We start from the raw sequence: 15,510 nt of genomic DNA, 5'->3' as shown, positions 1-15,510 counted from the left end.
ATATTAAAAAAAATAGACTTTTAAACTCCCTTCTCCTGAGTTTCTTCTCCTATACATCTGTGAATTTATATTAAAAACATAAGTATACCCGGAAAGGTATGAGTTAGACCTCTTTGTCCCCTTCCTCTGTCTCTCTTAAGACTGAATGTATTCAGTCAGTCTGCAGCATTTCTTTACCCCAGGAGACAATTTTGAAGTGAAAAATTGTTACTGTCTGAAAATAGAGTGCATCACTTTCTCTTATTACCTAAGTGATGGTTCAGTGATGCCACTTAAAAATGCCATCATTTTTGAGCATAAGAAGCAAGTTATTTTCAGCTGTTTATTATGTGTACTATGAATAATAAGTGTTTGTGATTCATCTCGTCGCTTTGGTCCCCCGGGTTATTATTTTTAATACTTTTGCTGTGTTTTGTCACCTCTACAGGTCACTACCTCTTGCAGGGGCATGGGGAAAGCCTTTCGGAGGGAGGTTTGAGTATTACAGCTGTCCGAGCTCAACTGGTGCCTGAGCTACCTCTATACAAACATAGGCAGCTGTAGAAAGCCTTGTCTTCAGCTTAGTATTTTCGACCCGACGTGATTCATACAGCCTCTTTGGCAAAGCTCTCGCCCGTCTACCGTTTGCAGGAGGCCTATGAAATTTGTTTGAAGGAAATCCCGTGCTTTAAGGAGGGGCTGCGGTGGCTGCTGTTACTGAGCCTGTGACACTGTGCTGTGCTTTGCTGGTGCAGTCAGTTTGAAATACGGGTTTCCCTTTTTACAGTCTCATGCAGAAGTAATAGCCTGACGGGTATATTCTAACAGCAGAGCCTCGCAGGGTGGCAGCTGCGATTGCTCGCGTACCTAGAGCTAGTCGCAGGTGCCAGGTACTTTTGCGTTTTGTGCGAAGCTGTAAATAGAGTTCCTAGACAGTCTTGCAGAGCTTTCCTTGTATTCAGGCACTGTCATAAGTCTATTATTATTATTATTATTAAAATGGTTAGAGGATGCCATTCTTCACAGGACTTTCTAGTTCACTTATTCCACAGAGGAAACACCTGATAGCATAAATGCTCTGGCAAGGTCTGTAAGCTGGCATTGCTGGACCTTGTGATTATATATTTCTAAAAAGGCTTTGTATCCAAGATACCAACACACTGGTATATAGTGTGAATGATGCCAAAAATCTTATTAGTTTGGCAAACCTAGTAGCCATCTGAAAGCGAAAAGTACTTCTTAGGATAAAAATAGGACAGTGTACACAAAGCTAGAATATCTTCAATCTTTCACAGCTCGTTAAGAGCCCAGTTGTAGTCGACGTTAACAGGAAAAACATTTCCCGAATCGTGGCTTTGATTTCCTTGCGCATTGCTTTGGTTTTGCCTCCTTACGCGCTCGGCAGCCCGAGCTTGTGCGGTGGTTTCTGAAATGCAGCGTTCCCGGTGACGAGGTGCCCTCCGCGTGCGCGGCGGCCGGCACGGATCGGCTCCGGTGCCGGCGCTTGCCGGAAAGCCGCAGAGGGTTCGCGGAAGCGGCTCGCGATTCCACTGTTCAGCATTCCTCGCTTGGTGTTTTGCGAGGACGGTCTGTGAGCAGCAGAGTCACGCGGCAGCGCTTTGCATAGCGACTTTCTACTGCCTCTGGGGAAAGCCGTGGAAAAAATGAAGAAAGGGTTTTGCCTTCCTTTGCTCCGTCCGTGTTGTTGGCTAATGCGTATGGATCAGCTGCTAGAAGGAAGTATTTCATGTCAGTTTTATCATTTATCTTCAGGTGTTGTAAATTAAGCCTATAATATTTATCACTGAAAAGTAAGTAAATATAGAGTAGTCAGGGTTTCAGTCTTTTTTCTTTTTTGATCTCCCCCTCCTCGTGAGGGGTACATTGTGCTTTTTAAGGCAGTGTGCTGACAGTACAGTAACACCTTCATATGTGATCCTCTTAGCAGTCACTGACAGCTGCCTTTTAATATGCAATAATATACTTACGCTGGAGATCCAAATGTCTTCTTTGGCACCCAGAAAACATAATGGAAGCTTTAAAAACTGCCTAAAAGTCCTCCACAACTAACAGGAAGACCTCATTTGTATAAAGCTGTGGTAGGGAATCTGTGCCGTCTCCAGCTGTGCCGGCGTTTTGAGAGGGAGTTTCTGCCAGCAAGGGCATGTGGCAAGCAAATCTCTTCCTTGCAGTGGTGGTTGACTGCTCTGCAGAGCTTACAGAATTTTAGGCATAAGTGAAAATGGCTATATGCAACTGAATTTAGAAAATGGATGTAAATGTTGGTGTTTTATTGTAATACTCCTGCTCATCTACATTTGAATTTGAAGAACATATTTAGAAACGTAACCACCGTTGTTTTAGGCTTAGTAGTTGCAGTAAAGTTAGTAGTAAAGATGTGAGCAGGTAAGTTGCAGCCCAAGATTCATGGGAACCTTGGGGATGTTATGCACACTATTTCCTAACACTTACTAAATTTTGGTATCCCTATACTTCTAGTATGATTTCTAGCTTTATCCCAACTATTTTAGGTTAGAGACAGATATGACTACAGTGATGTTATACCCAGAGGTGCCTACAGTGCCGAGAAGGCATCCTGCAGGCTGAAGGAGCCGTGTGGGTATCCCACCACCAAACTCAAAGCGGGAGAAATCCAGCCCCCTCCCATAGGCAGCTGCTTTAAGATGTAGTCAGAGCATGTTGCCTGCATCGGCAAAGTTCAGTAACATTCTCCAATCCCTTGTTTTTCTAGCCAGGAAAAATTATTTTGGATGCAGTTAAAATTTTACACAAATGTGTCCCCTTATTGAGGAAGTTTTTAAACATTTGTTCAATGTATCTGTTCCATGCCACAAAGCATTTGCTGGTTTCTCTGTTTTCCAGGATTGTTTTTTCTTGATTCAGAGATCTCTAATATGCCCAAATTTTTCAGACTTCACTGCTCAAGGAGGTTCTCGAAGGACTATGGTCTGTGGTATTCTCTCACCGCTCTTTCTAGTGGTTTTGCAGGGCTCTTACTTTCTTCTTTCTGCTCTTACTCTACATGGTGCTTTTGGCTAATTTTATTTGCAAAAGCAAATTCCAGGATGTTCTCCGTGTTGGTAATTCTCAGACTTGTCTGGAGGAGAACAGTAGATCTTTTCCATCCAGATTAAGTTCTTGACTAATGTCTAACATCTCCATTTAGATGATGAGCCACAAGCTGAACCTCAACAAGACTAATATTGTCCCTTCAGATACGTCCCCAAAATGTTTTTATGATAACCATTTTGTATTGTTATTGTATTGTCATGCATTTTGTTTACGCTGCTGATGTGTTGGTGGTTCTACTTGTCATGTTCATCAGTCCTGACCTGCAGTTGTTCAGTCTGTGTGTGCTCATCAGACTAATTTCTTGTGACACAGTACTGGTAAAATGCTTTGTTGCCTGTTACCTCGGACTTTCGTAATAAAAAAAATTTCTTTGGGCATTTGTGTTTACCCTCTTTCCTCCAATTTTGTCATCTGCAAAGTTATTCATATTTGAAGTCACAGTAGCAGAATGCCAAACAAAAAGAGGAATAAACAAAACCAAACCACTGGACTGTAATGTTTCATTAAGTAACTGGTTAAAAGACCTCTGGGAATTCTGGAGGCCCATGTGGGCACTGGCTGAAAACTGGCAAATGCTTCTGTATTAGGAGATGAGAAAAGCTATAAATGTCTTTGAGAGTTCAGTTATCCTGGCTTAGGTAAATTAGGTTATTTATTGAAGTAACCTTCATTGGAATGAGGGTCTAACCACCAGAAAGTGCTTATATGCCGCCATAGTTAACACAAAAACCATATGCTTTTTTTCTGTTAAAACATGTAATACATCTAGTTAGTGTTCCTCATTTTTTTTTCTTAGTTCATTCTTTGTGTTTTGTTTAGGGAGTTGTAGTTAGAATTAAGAAAAGTGTTAAGGTCACCTGTTCCTTCTATTTAGCGAAGACCTCAATTATACCAGCGGGTTTTTGCAGTCCTTTATTCAGCGTGTGCACTCTAACCCGTGGTTTTGTCCCAAAGCTAAGACTTGTAGTACTGGGTTACACTGTCACTACACAACAGATAAAATTACGCATACTGTTGCAGTCTCCTTTTCTGGGGTTCAGAAAAGAAAGCTGCTACAGTGGAGAAGAGAGTCTAATAGGCCAGCTGTGCGGGCTGAATCCCAGAATTGAGATGTGGTTATTCCAAAGTAAACAGTGCTATCAACTGTTAGAAAATTTGAGAAAGGCTTGAAAACAGTAAAGGGTGAAGATAGTGTCTCCTTATCTCTTCCTCAGGTAAATGCTTTATTGAGCAGTTATCATTTTAGTAACAGATTGTGTCATTGGTGCTTCTTAACTGAAAGCATTTCTCTCCTTCTTTCTCAACACTATCCTTTTTTTTTTCTTGAGGGGATGGCCTTGGGCATCATGTTTGACAACTTTAAAACTCTAGTTACAAAACAAAAAGCTAATTTTAGTAAATAAATGTATTTTAAGACCAAGTGTTTCAGTTATGTTCATGTTTGTGGTTTTTAGGATTGAAATCTTAAATGAATTAATGATCTCAGTCTTCTGATAAAAGAAACGCTTGCACACATTTAAGTAGATGGTAGAGGGGCATGCAGAGGACTTGTAGAAAACTGTAAAGCAGTAATTGTGCCTTAGAGTTATTCTTGATCTTGATCATTTGGTAAATCTATGTGCTGTGCGTATATAAATCTATCTAAAGTCTTCTCAAGTTTTCTGCCTTGTGAAGAGTAGTAGATTCCAAATAGGATTCAGCAGAGGTGAATTTTCTAGGTGACTTTGTATCATTTAAGAGATCCAAGGGGTATTACAGAAGGAAAATGAACAATAAACCATATTTGAAGTTTGTTTGAAATAACATCGTTATCTTTCTTTTGCAGAAAATGTTACTGCCCTGATCTGTAGCGATGAAGAGAAGGAGGTGAAGCAAGTCCGTCTGGACTGGAAGAAATTGGAAGTTCTTGGACATTTCAAAGGGGCTTAGTGCCAGCTGCTGCAGAAGGTTTTGCAAAGCCTACCTGGATGAATAGATGAAATGCCTCAAACTTAAGTGGTAACCAATTTTTCTGCTATCTTTTTATTTCCCTAGTGCAGCTTCTTCAGATAATTTATATGGATTATAGAGAATTTTGTTCTTATACTACCAGAATTTAAATAGAGTAATTTTACAAGAGCTAAACATTGGATGAATCTGTAATTCTGTGAGTTTCATTTATTAGCAAGCAGCTGGAATTTTAGACTTTTAGTATCTGATGGTTTATGTTGTAGTTTAGAGAAATTTCTTCCTGAGGGTTCTTCCTATCTCTTCATGGTTGAAAAATGAGGCTAGTTTTTTTTATTATTACTGTGTTAGTGAATGTCTTTCTACCAAATGCCTAGCAAAACTACAATTCAGAATAGGCTGCAGAACCATCTCTATACCTGTTCTTAGTTACATGGCAAGTAACTTGTGCAACTTCTGAAACATAACAAAAGTCACATTTCTCTAGTGCTTGATGAAGACTGTTTGTGCTAAAAATCGACAATTTCCTCTGAAAAACTCTTCCATTTCCTCATTTTCATCTCTTCTTTGTTCTCACTTGCTCATCCTATTCTCTTCCCTTTCCCATTAATTCATGATTGAGTATGAAACATTTAAAATTCATCTAGGTTACACTGGAGACCTGTACAATGTCTTCATCATGACAACGTACTACTCAAATACAAGAATGTGATATGTACAGTTAAAGGTGGAGTAGAAAGACCCTAGCTTCTCATGTCTTTAGTTATAATAAAATAATTTTAGACATTTCGATATGCAAAAAAAATACTTTCTGTTCTTAAAAGCTTGACTGTCCATTAGCTTTCTATCATGACTAAGTAGCTAATATAATCATAATGTAAAATGTAAGTACACGACTGAAGTAAGAATCTATAGAATACTGAACAGCACAGTATGCTGACAAAATCTCTCAAGGACATGAGCACAGCATGAGAACTAACTTTCCACGTATCCAGTGTGTTTTACCCTGGACTACCTTGTTAACTTATCTTTTATTGATAGTCATCAAACAGCTATCAGGCTGTAGTAACTGTGCCTTTGTCAAAATGGGTGAAGTTTAACCAATGACTAAAAATAAAAGGTGCGTGCGTGTGTGCATATATATATATATATATATATATGCATACGCACACATATACATGTATGTATTTGTGTATATATGTGTGTGTATACACGTACACACACACACACCCCTCGTCACCTTTAGTACTTCAGGAAAATGTTTTGCTGTCTTTGGAGAGATAGAGTAAAGAAGTTGTTGTGTGTATATATATGCAGTTCTCAAAGCTGCACTGAGCCTTTCATACAATGGAATTTCCATTAGTTTAGTTATGCTAATAGCAGTGAATTACACAGCTGAGTATATCAAACATGACATATCTCCATGTGGCTTTCATTTGGCATGAATCAACGAAGAAGGAATCTGTATGTATCTGGGGATATACATATGAATATGTGTCTGTACGTATATGTTGGCAGAATTTCAAAAATTTTAAGAATCTGGATTTTCAAGGTTTTATAAAGGTTCCTTCTTATACTCTCCTTTATTTGAGAGAGGAGGGGAGAAGGAGGGAGGGAGGGAAGAGGAGGAGATGGGAAGGAGGACAGGTCTGGTAGTATTCTTACTGTGGTTTCGGTAGACAAGTGAGGACGGCATTTCTGAACCTTACAAATATTTTGGCTGGGCAAGGGAGAAAAGTATAAGGCATTTTTAGCCCACCCCTACATTACAGACTGCATTAACACTTCAGTGGGTAACTGCTGCTCAAGGATAATTCTTTCATGGTTTCTATGAGGGTTAAAGGTAAGGTTTTAGAAAAGGTTCAGCGTTAGCATAACAGTTCCTATTTGCAATCCACGTTAAAGCTCCTTATTTGGCTGATAACTTATTTGGTCAGTGGTTTCCCACCTTTAAAGGTTCTTTGGCTTAGACCTGGTTGTATTTTTTATTTCTTTCTGTTACTGTGCTGGGAGAGAAGGGAGGGCTTGCAGATCGCATTCATCTGCAGTGGTGAGAAATGCAGCTCAGAAAGGAATTATAAGCAAATTTTTTTCAAGTTTGTTTTCTATGCTCTTTCTAGTGTTCTTTCTCTGTTCTTCTCCGTACTTCTCTGGTCCCTTCTCTTTGACTGCGCATATATTTCCAGACCTCTGGTTTGTTGACGTGTCTAACGAGAACAAGGGGAAAAGGCAGTTTCAGTTTTTGTGCCTTTATTTTGCCATAGCTGTGAAACTAGGGCACTTCAATGTGCTTTCAGATTTCTGGAAGGCACTTGAAAGCCCACAGATATGGGCAGGACAAGTTAAAAAGCAATGCTAATCACAAGCTCTTGCTTACTAAGGAAAAGGTACCATCTTGGCAGGTCTTACTCAGCAGGCTAGGTGAAGACACAAATAGCTTCCAACTGCCATCATTTCAGAGTAAAACTTCGTAGCAAATTGAAAGGAGAGCTTTCGTTTGCCACCTTGTACGTTGCTGCCTGGCAGAAAAGCCACCTTCTCTGTATGCCTCCAGCATTTGTCAAAGTAGCACTAATCGTAATTGTGTTAGGGCAAAAGGCTTCAGCTGAGGAAATAGTTTCCCATAATTGTTTCTGTATTCGAGTTGTCAGTATTTCGCTGATGAGAGCGAGCGTCGGTGGTGCTGGAGCAGGGCTAGCGATGCGGTGTGACAGGCGTCCCCGGCGCAGCGGGTCTGAGTCAGCTGAACACCGAGAGGTTCGTTCAGCTTGAGGAGGAGGCCTGGGAAGAGGCCGGCGGCGCCGCTGGGGCGGGTCTCCTCGCCGCTGGGGACGCTGGCCGGCGTGGGAGCGCTCGAGGCTGCCGCGGGAGGCGATCCTGCCTCTGGCTGAGACCAGCTGGAGGGTGTTGCACGGGAGGGTGCTCTTGGCGCGGGGCCCTCGCCTGGGAGGGATCTCGCTCAGCCTGAGAACGCATTTTTTCCACTTGACTCACTGAGCGAAATCTAAATGAGCGATAAAATTTCTAAAATTGATGTTGAATTGCTTAGAATAATAAAAAGTAGATTTATCATCGGGAAGGAAGAGCAGAATAAAGGGAAAGCACCTCCGAAGAGGAAGTCCCCGCCTCCGCCACACAAAGGCAGGCCGCGCGCCGCCCGGCGCACGCCGCCCGGCGCGGGTTCAGCCCTCGGGTGGGCTGCCGCCCCGTGCGGCTGTGCGAGGAAACGGCCCGCTCGTGGCGGCAGAATCCTTTTTCGCCGGGAACAAGCGCAGCCTTTGTTCCCTCCTTTGGCTTGGCACGTAGAACGAGGAAGGAGCATGAAATACGGGCACCGAAGCGGGGTCTGATGTGACTGCATTGTGCTGTAGCCGTAAATATGCTATAGATACAGTTAAGTACCTGTGTAAGAGGAGGAGGGGACTACTAGCCTTAAATGTATTTTTGAGATAATAATCATAAAAATACTCCTTTAATGATTGTACCTTTTTAGTGTATTTCCTTCCTGCATTCCTGAAGAACTTACTAAACTTCAGCTGTACGGTTAATTATTTTGTACAATTGTTTGAAAAAGCCTTCACTGCACAGACACTTATGATAATATTAATTATTCCCTAGTCTAATTCAGAGAAATAATTACAAGAAAGTGCATTTTGCGTTGTGTGCAAAATTGTGTGGAAGACGAGCTGAATCCTACGCGTTTCTTGCCCAAAACAGGTGAGCTGCATTCGTTCTTAGTGTAATCAGAGAATCACCTATTGCTATACCAAGAAAAGACAGACTAACAGTTTAACATCAAACATGTATACAAAATGAAGATTTTTAGCTCAATCTCAGAAATAGATGCTAAATTCAGGATGAATTTGGTTTGGAGGAGGGATATTTTTACAAAAAGACTTTTCTTTCCTGGAGACCTAGCTTGCTAGCTTTTCAGGTCCAGCTAGACTTACTCAATTGAGGTTTAAATGACTGAAGATGATTCAAAATGGAAACACTGACAGATGAAGCTACAACAAAATAGAAATATTTATTGAAAGTTCTAAAAGCAATTTCTTTTCAAGAGGGAGAGTTAATTTTTCACTAGCTTGCTTTACAGTCTCCATTTTCATTTATGTTTATTGATGAAATCTGTCCCATTACAGGAATGTTATAAATACCACCCTTGTCAGTTCATCTGATAAAAGGATAATGATGCTTGTGTGCATGTTAAATTCATGGTGATGTGATGACTGTCCCTGGAAACTTCAAAATAAGCAGAATAGGCAAAATGGAAAAAATCATCTCATGAACTTTATGAAGTTCCAAAGGAGGGCAGCTCTTCATTTTGAACAGGCTCCGGTATTTTACATCACCGTTACTGGGCTGCCGAATATCAGATTTTCTGGCTTTTTTTTGTGATGGGACAGTAGCTTGCCTATTCTGGGAGTACTGAATTTTCAGTGACTGGGAGATAAGAGATCTTGCTTAAAGGGAAGTCTTCAGTTTTCGTTTGCTCTGTATTCTTAACAAATTCACCCTCCCTTAATTTCCATCATATGAAACTAGTTTATTTTGTCATTTCATACGTTAACTGTTCGGCTGGTGACTATTAGGTTGCGTTTTTCACACCAAGTCCTTCCACTCTTCTCCAGCCTCCTGTTACATAATGTGGCCTTGGCCAGAACTGCTTTCCCATAGAGCAAGTTCAACACTTCAGATGCTGCTAATCATGAGAATGACTGACGCCTAGGGCTGGCACTTTCTGGTGTGGCCATTTCCTCAATGCAGTCACCCAGGGGCGTTTGTGAAGCTCTGGAGGGGCGTAGCGTTTGCCGAGTGCAAGTAGTCGAGCTGGAGAAAGGCTCACGTTCTGCCAGGGCGTGCTACCCCATCGCCACCCCTTGCAGGCATTGCAGCAGCCAAAATTCAGCCTTGCGTCGGGCTCTGCGAGAGCCCTGCTCCTCTGCTCCACTCTCGCAGCTGTATCCAGTGAGCTGTGCCTATCTAGAAAATAACTGTGCTGTTGGGAAGTTAGAATCAGCTTCTGTGCTCTTGACTTTTAAGACACAATAATAAAAATATTGGAAGGGCCTCTCAGAATCGCGGGGTTTCTTTAGTGATTTCTCCCCGATGCAACTCTTCCTTTTAAACATGAATTTCCTTAACTCTTTCTGTATAGCTCTCTGAAAATGCTGTCAGAAACAACTACAGGCAGTGAGAACAGCCTAATCATCGCTATCTTAAATATGAACATTTGCACAGGTATGTTTTAAGCAGAAATACTTCTACCTAGATGAATAGGTAGGGTTCTAGTTGAAAATCATTCCAGAAATACCTGGCTTGCTTTCTCTTTCGGCAGTGTGTTGTATATCATTTTTTATATGAAAGTTAATCTATGTTTTGCAAAGCTTTTCATTTTTAATCAGTTGCTTTCTATTTCTGCTAATAAAAATTCTGTGTATTCTTCAGAGAGAAACTGTCAACTATAGTTTAACTTCAACTGCTGCGGTTGATGCTTTGTGTATGAGTTATTGTGGCATTCAGAAAATATTTAACAAAATTCATACTTTTCCTGCTGAAGAACTATGTTAGCTGTGTGTAAACATAATTGGAATTGTTTATTTTTCAATACTAGATAAGATGTGAGGATAAATTTAAAAACAAAAACAACTATTCTAAATTCTTCAGATTCTTACCTCCTCACCCAGATTATGTTAAAACATGACAAGTATGTGGCTGAGACGTGTGATCTTTTTCTTTGCTAGATCTTGAGTGGGACTATAATTATTGATTAGCTATATGCTTCCCATTGCACCATTGTTTTACCAGCCGCTTCTACTGTGTACTGCTCACCCAAGTTTTTACCGTCTCTTTTACCAGGTTAAAATACTGCTGTTTTTCACAATAGATTTCTTGAGTTAGAGATTAGAAATAAAAGTTTCAGGAGCTACTGCTCAATAAAAAGCACTGGCAGAATGTTTTCCCCTGATCAGTACAGCACTAATTCACTACGCAAGGAGAAACAGAAGTCAGAGGGAATTAATTTTGCTTAAAATTCATGTTTCCAGGGAGAGGACGGCTGAAAATAGATTTGGGGAATGCAACTCTATCTTGTTAGTACTGTCTTCCTCTTTCAGTTTTCTGTCTTTATTTTGCTGCAAATACAATCCCAATGCTGAAATTTAAAAAGATACTTGAGCACAAACAGAAGGAGGTCTGTTTTTATAATAATTTCAGTGTATATATAGACAGTCAAATCGATGTTTTTGACTTTTGGCATAGTACTATTTGGTTTCAACATGCACATAAAGCTTCCTTAGGAAGAAACACAAAAACATTAATTTAAAGCTGGCATACTGTGAGAAATAAGCATGTATTACTACAACAATACCTATTTGAATATTTTCTTTTGTATTCTATCAAATCATTATTGCAACTTCAGTGTATATAAACTTGGCTGATTAGACTGGATAGATTCATGGGTGTTAAAGGAACATGAAAGTAATCATGAATTTTTTAGTTTAGCTTTATTAATGCAGAGGATTTTTTTTTCCCTGCAGCTAAAGAAAGTAGCACCAAACCCATAGAATAAAAAGTAATCCCTGCCTAATCATGTGTCTGTATGTCACTGATTCATTTTCAAGACTTTAACTGAAAATACCCATTAGGCTTGATTTCCGTGATGGATACAAAAATTAACCTTGAATATCTGAATGGTAGCGGCATACTTGGGGCTTGTGTCAGGCAGTATTTGGTTAATTATCCAAGTATTGCTGCAAGGAGAGCAGACTCCAGCTGGCTGTAATTAGGGTTGGATTGTTCCATGCCTTCAAGACAGTTTTTATATTCATGGGATCCACAGCTTTCTCTTGTCCTCATTTCCTGAAACAGAAAAGTACTCATATCGCAAAGAATTAAAGGGGGGCAAATGATGAAAGAGAGACTGTGTGGGTAACTTATTAACATCCTTAGAGCTCTCCCTGGGAAATTTGCATCATAAGTCTCAAAAACAGGAGTGTCAGCCAAAAAATGTTATTTCAATTCATGAGAAGAAAAAGTGGATCTTTAAAAAGCACGGAGAGTTCTATAAAATCTGAAATCTGTGCTCTGTAAATTTTGGTCTTAATGAGAGACCACCAGCCTGTGTGGGAAGACACTTGGATGGCAAATCAAGAGTACACGTGACGTGTAACAGTCAATGAAGATTCAGTAATTCAGTAGCCATGGGATACAGCCCTAGAAGTGCAATATATCATATCCAATTTGTTGAAGTGACTCTGCCTTTTTTTGTCTGCTTGCTGCTGAATTGCTCGCACTGCAGTGCTGGCATTTGCTTTTACAGATGCCCTAGCTTCAGCAGCCTGGCTCAGCTTGCTGTCGGTATTCAGGACTCAGGTCACCCCAACCGAGGCTCTGTGCAGCCTCTGCTGTTAGCAGCCTTTATTTCCACTCACAATAAAGACTAGCAAGTTTTCAAATTATTACTCTCTTGCAATCAAATGTATCGATCTTTGGAGAAGAAAGAGCCTTTAGCTTAATTTGTGTGTTAACTTGCACACTGGTTTTTCTGTGGTGTCCAATGCGGGAGATATATGCCCCAAACTGTGTAAAAGAAATAAGGCAATTAACAGGATTATTTTAAGAGCATCTGTAAACAGGTAATACCAGTATATAGCTCCAGGTGAAGTGCACCAGTCTGTACCTCTAGAACAGATTAAAATGTCATGTCTCCTGTGATTTACCCAAACTACTCTTCAGTTCTCAGGGAAAACATTTGGCGCTGGGGAATCTCTTGGACGTAAGAATAGTGCTAATGTGGCCTTGCAGCAGAGGTGGTGGCAAGCTGCTCCCGCAGTTTTAAATTGCTGAAGTATTCTTTTGAAGAGATACTTGAGCAGAACTGAAGATTTTTACGCAACTAGAGTAGATCAATTTGACCCCAAGAGCTTCAGAACAGTATCAGTCTTACCATGGTGCCTACACAAATATTGCCGTTGTTCATCTGCCGAGATCTCTGCTGACCACTGTTTCTTGGGGTGTAGAGGCAATATAATTACAGCAGCCACTTCTGTGCCGTTCTGAGCCAAGCAGTGTTGTCCCCTCTAGTGTTGAAGATTTGGTGCTCATAGCTCCTATGTGTGAGCCCATTCAATCTGGTAATCTAGCAGAAAACTACTTATCCTCCCTCATCCGCAAATTAATTTGCTGTCGGTTCAGGAGGTGGAGGTGACTCCGAGCTGTTCGTAGCCCCTACAGGAGAAGCGCTGGCAGTACCTGAAGCGAGCCATCTTTGACTTAGTTTGCGAAGGTCTTATTAGTAAAAGGGCCTAAAGGAGGTTAACTTATTGTTGCTAAACAAAAATAATAACTGATAGAGGAAGATGTGCAAATTAAATTCTTCCTCTTTTGTTTATTAAATGCAAATTAAATATTTTCATAGGTAGTAATAGTCACACCTTCCTTTAACTGATTACTTTAATATCTGTATGTGTTCCCCTCTCAGATTCAGATTTGTTCAGGCACGCATCTCCAGCAGTGGCTGTGCAAATGTGAGCTGCATTTAGAAAATGTTTTTGCAATATGGTCACATAACTGTTATTACTTGCTCAGCTTTCTGCATGTGAACAATCGTTCTTCAGTGCCATAGCACTATTCAGTAGGCAGACATGGTAATTTGTGCATAAGTGCACTTTTACAGTTGCAAGTCTGAAGTGTAGAATATAAACACACGATAAAATTTATTCTATGCACTGAAATTTTTCAATTTTCTTCTGTGTACTTAATTATATTAATAGAGCAATAATATACATTTTGCTGTTTAGACAAGAAAGTCTTTTTTACTGAACTATTGCTATGAAAGTTTATATTCTCTAAGCATAGAATTTGTAATCTCAGATTCTGTTTATTGACTGAAAATAAGTCCCTTAATCCTCAGAGTATTTAGATAATATCTTTGAAACTATACTATGACGACTTTGGAAAAGCAACTGAAAGATAAGTAGCTGATACCCAAATCTGTACATGCATCTTGTATACACACAACAGTTTGAGCACTAGTCGTACAGCTTTGCATAGCTTTCACTAGTAAATCACACTGTAGAATCAGGTACAGGTGGTTTGATGTTACAACTAGATCAGTCTAGTAATTAGCAGTGACGAAAGGGATTTGATCAGGTATTCTCCTTCTTCCCTTTGGCCTGCTCTAGCGCTTGACTAAAGGAGGTGGTAAGCTGCTTTGGAGGTTGGAGGGGAGAGAAAACATAATTTAGTTCCTTCTCTTCCCCCACCCCCTTAAATCCAGTTTCTTCCATTTTAGTTCCCTATAGGAGAACCTGCTGCGGGGTCCCATAGGCACCAATACCGGATGCACAGCCAAGTGGTGGTTTGTAACATCAAACACACAAGCTGTGGGACTGTGACAGATTTAACAGAACATGTGTGTGTAGCCTTCATGTAGCATGTTTCCATTTTTGTGTTTTTGCCAATCTAAAGATTGCATGTTTTCCAAAGACATTAAAAGAGAACTTGGTTATCACGACAAGGTGTTACAGGTACAACTTGCAACAAAACCTAGGAGTTCTTCAAAACTTCACCTCTACTTGCCTTGTGGTGCAGGAGGTTACGAGTCCTGCAAGGGCCTTGCTTTTCCAGCTGCCTCGCTGCGTTTGGACCTTAAAGCACGTGTCTTGCAGTTTGTGTTACGAAGATGGAAGGCACTTTGAGCAGGAGGGATAGCCTTCTGTAGCTGTTCGGGGTCAACTTGCAGTAACTGCTAGGTCTCCCTCTGCAGTGGCAGACCACATCATGTCGAAACCTGATTGGAGCCTTCTGTAACGTTTAATGTTTCATTTTAACAGTCACCTCAAAAAGCCTGGCATGTTATTATCTGAGACTTGATTGCAGTTGTTTCTTATTTAAATATGCTATCTCACTTGAGAGTTAATGTAATTAGAACCAACCCGTGGAAAAATGTTTTTCTATTATGTGCTAGCTATTGTTGTTCCAGTCAAAATGGTAAAGCAAATCAAACGGGATATAATGAAAATGATAAAAAACATTTGCAAAAGGCAGTTTGCCTGAGGGAAGTAAAAGGCATCAATGTGTTTCTGGTTTTGCTTTGCACTTCTAACCCAGAATATATTCGGAATAACCCTGCTGAGTTTTGTCTCTGCACCTGAGAGCAGAATCCGGAACATCTCCGAGCAATCGGACTTGGCTGGTATCAAAGGGACCTGGAGGTACCACAGCAATAAGCCCTTTTTACAGTGACGTAGCCCTACCGTCTTGTTCGGCCAGCATTAGGTCTCTACCTGTCAGCTGCGGCGGGTGCGAAGGAGCACGTCTAAATCAAGCCTCTCCAAAGACTTTCATGTAGCTGGCATCTCAAACAGGGAGGCGTGTCCAGAAACTCTGAAAAATACGGTCGGTACCCAAAGCTGCAGCGTGGCATATGCACTTCTGGTGCAAGAAGTAAAGTCCTTGATTTTCAAAATGGGATGTCAAAGGGAGGGA

General features: G+C 40.6%; 1 protein-coding gene across 5 annotated transcripts in view; it reads left to right on the top strand.

Annotated features, from left to right (window-relative positions):
* PEAK1 (pseudopodium enriched atypical kinase 1) overlaps positions 1-15,510 on the top strand; it is a 124,104-nt gene that overhangs the window by 54,150 nt on the left and 54,444 nt on the right. For 4 of the 5 annotated variants that reach the window (XM_062583300.1, XM_062583303.1, XM_062583298.1 and 1 more), the window contains one exon: positions 4,898-5,070. The gene's annotated coding sequence lies outside the window, so the exon portion shown is untranslated. Of the gene's footprint in view, positions 1-4,853; positions 5,071-15,510 lie in introns of those variants that run through there. The other variant, XM_062583301.1, reaches the window with a different exon arrangement.

Source organism: Rhea pennata, chromosome 10 (genome assembly GCF_028389875.1).
Source record: "Rhea pennata isolate bPtePen1 chromosome 10, bPtePen1.pri, whole genome shotgun sequence".
Classification (NCBI taxonomy): domain Eukaryota; kingdom Metazoa; phylum Chordata; class Aves; order Rheiformes; family Rheidae; genus Rhea; species Rhea pennata.
This window is presented reverse-complemented; position numbering and strand designations above follow the sequence as displayed.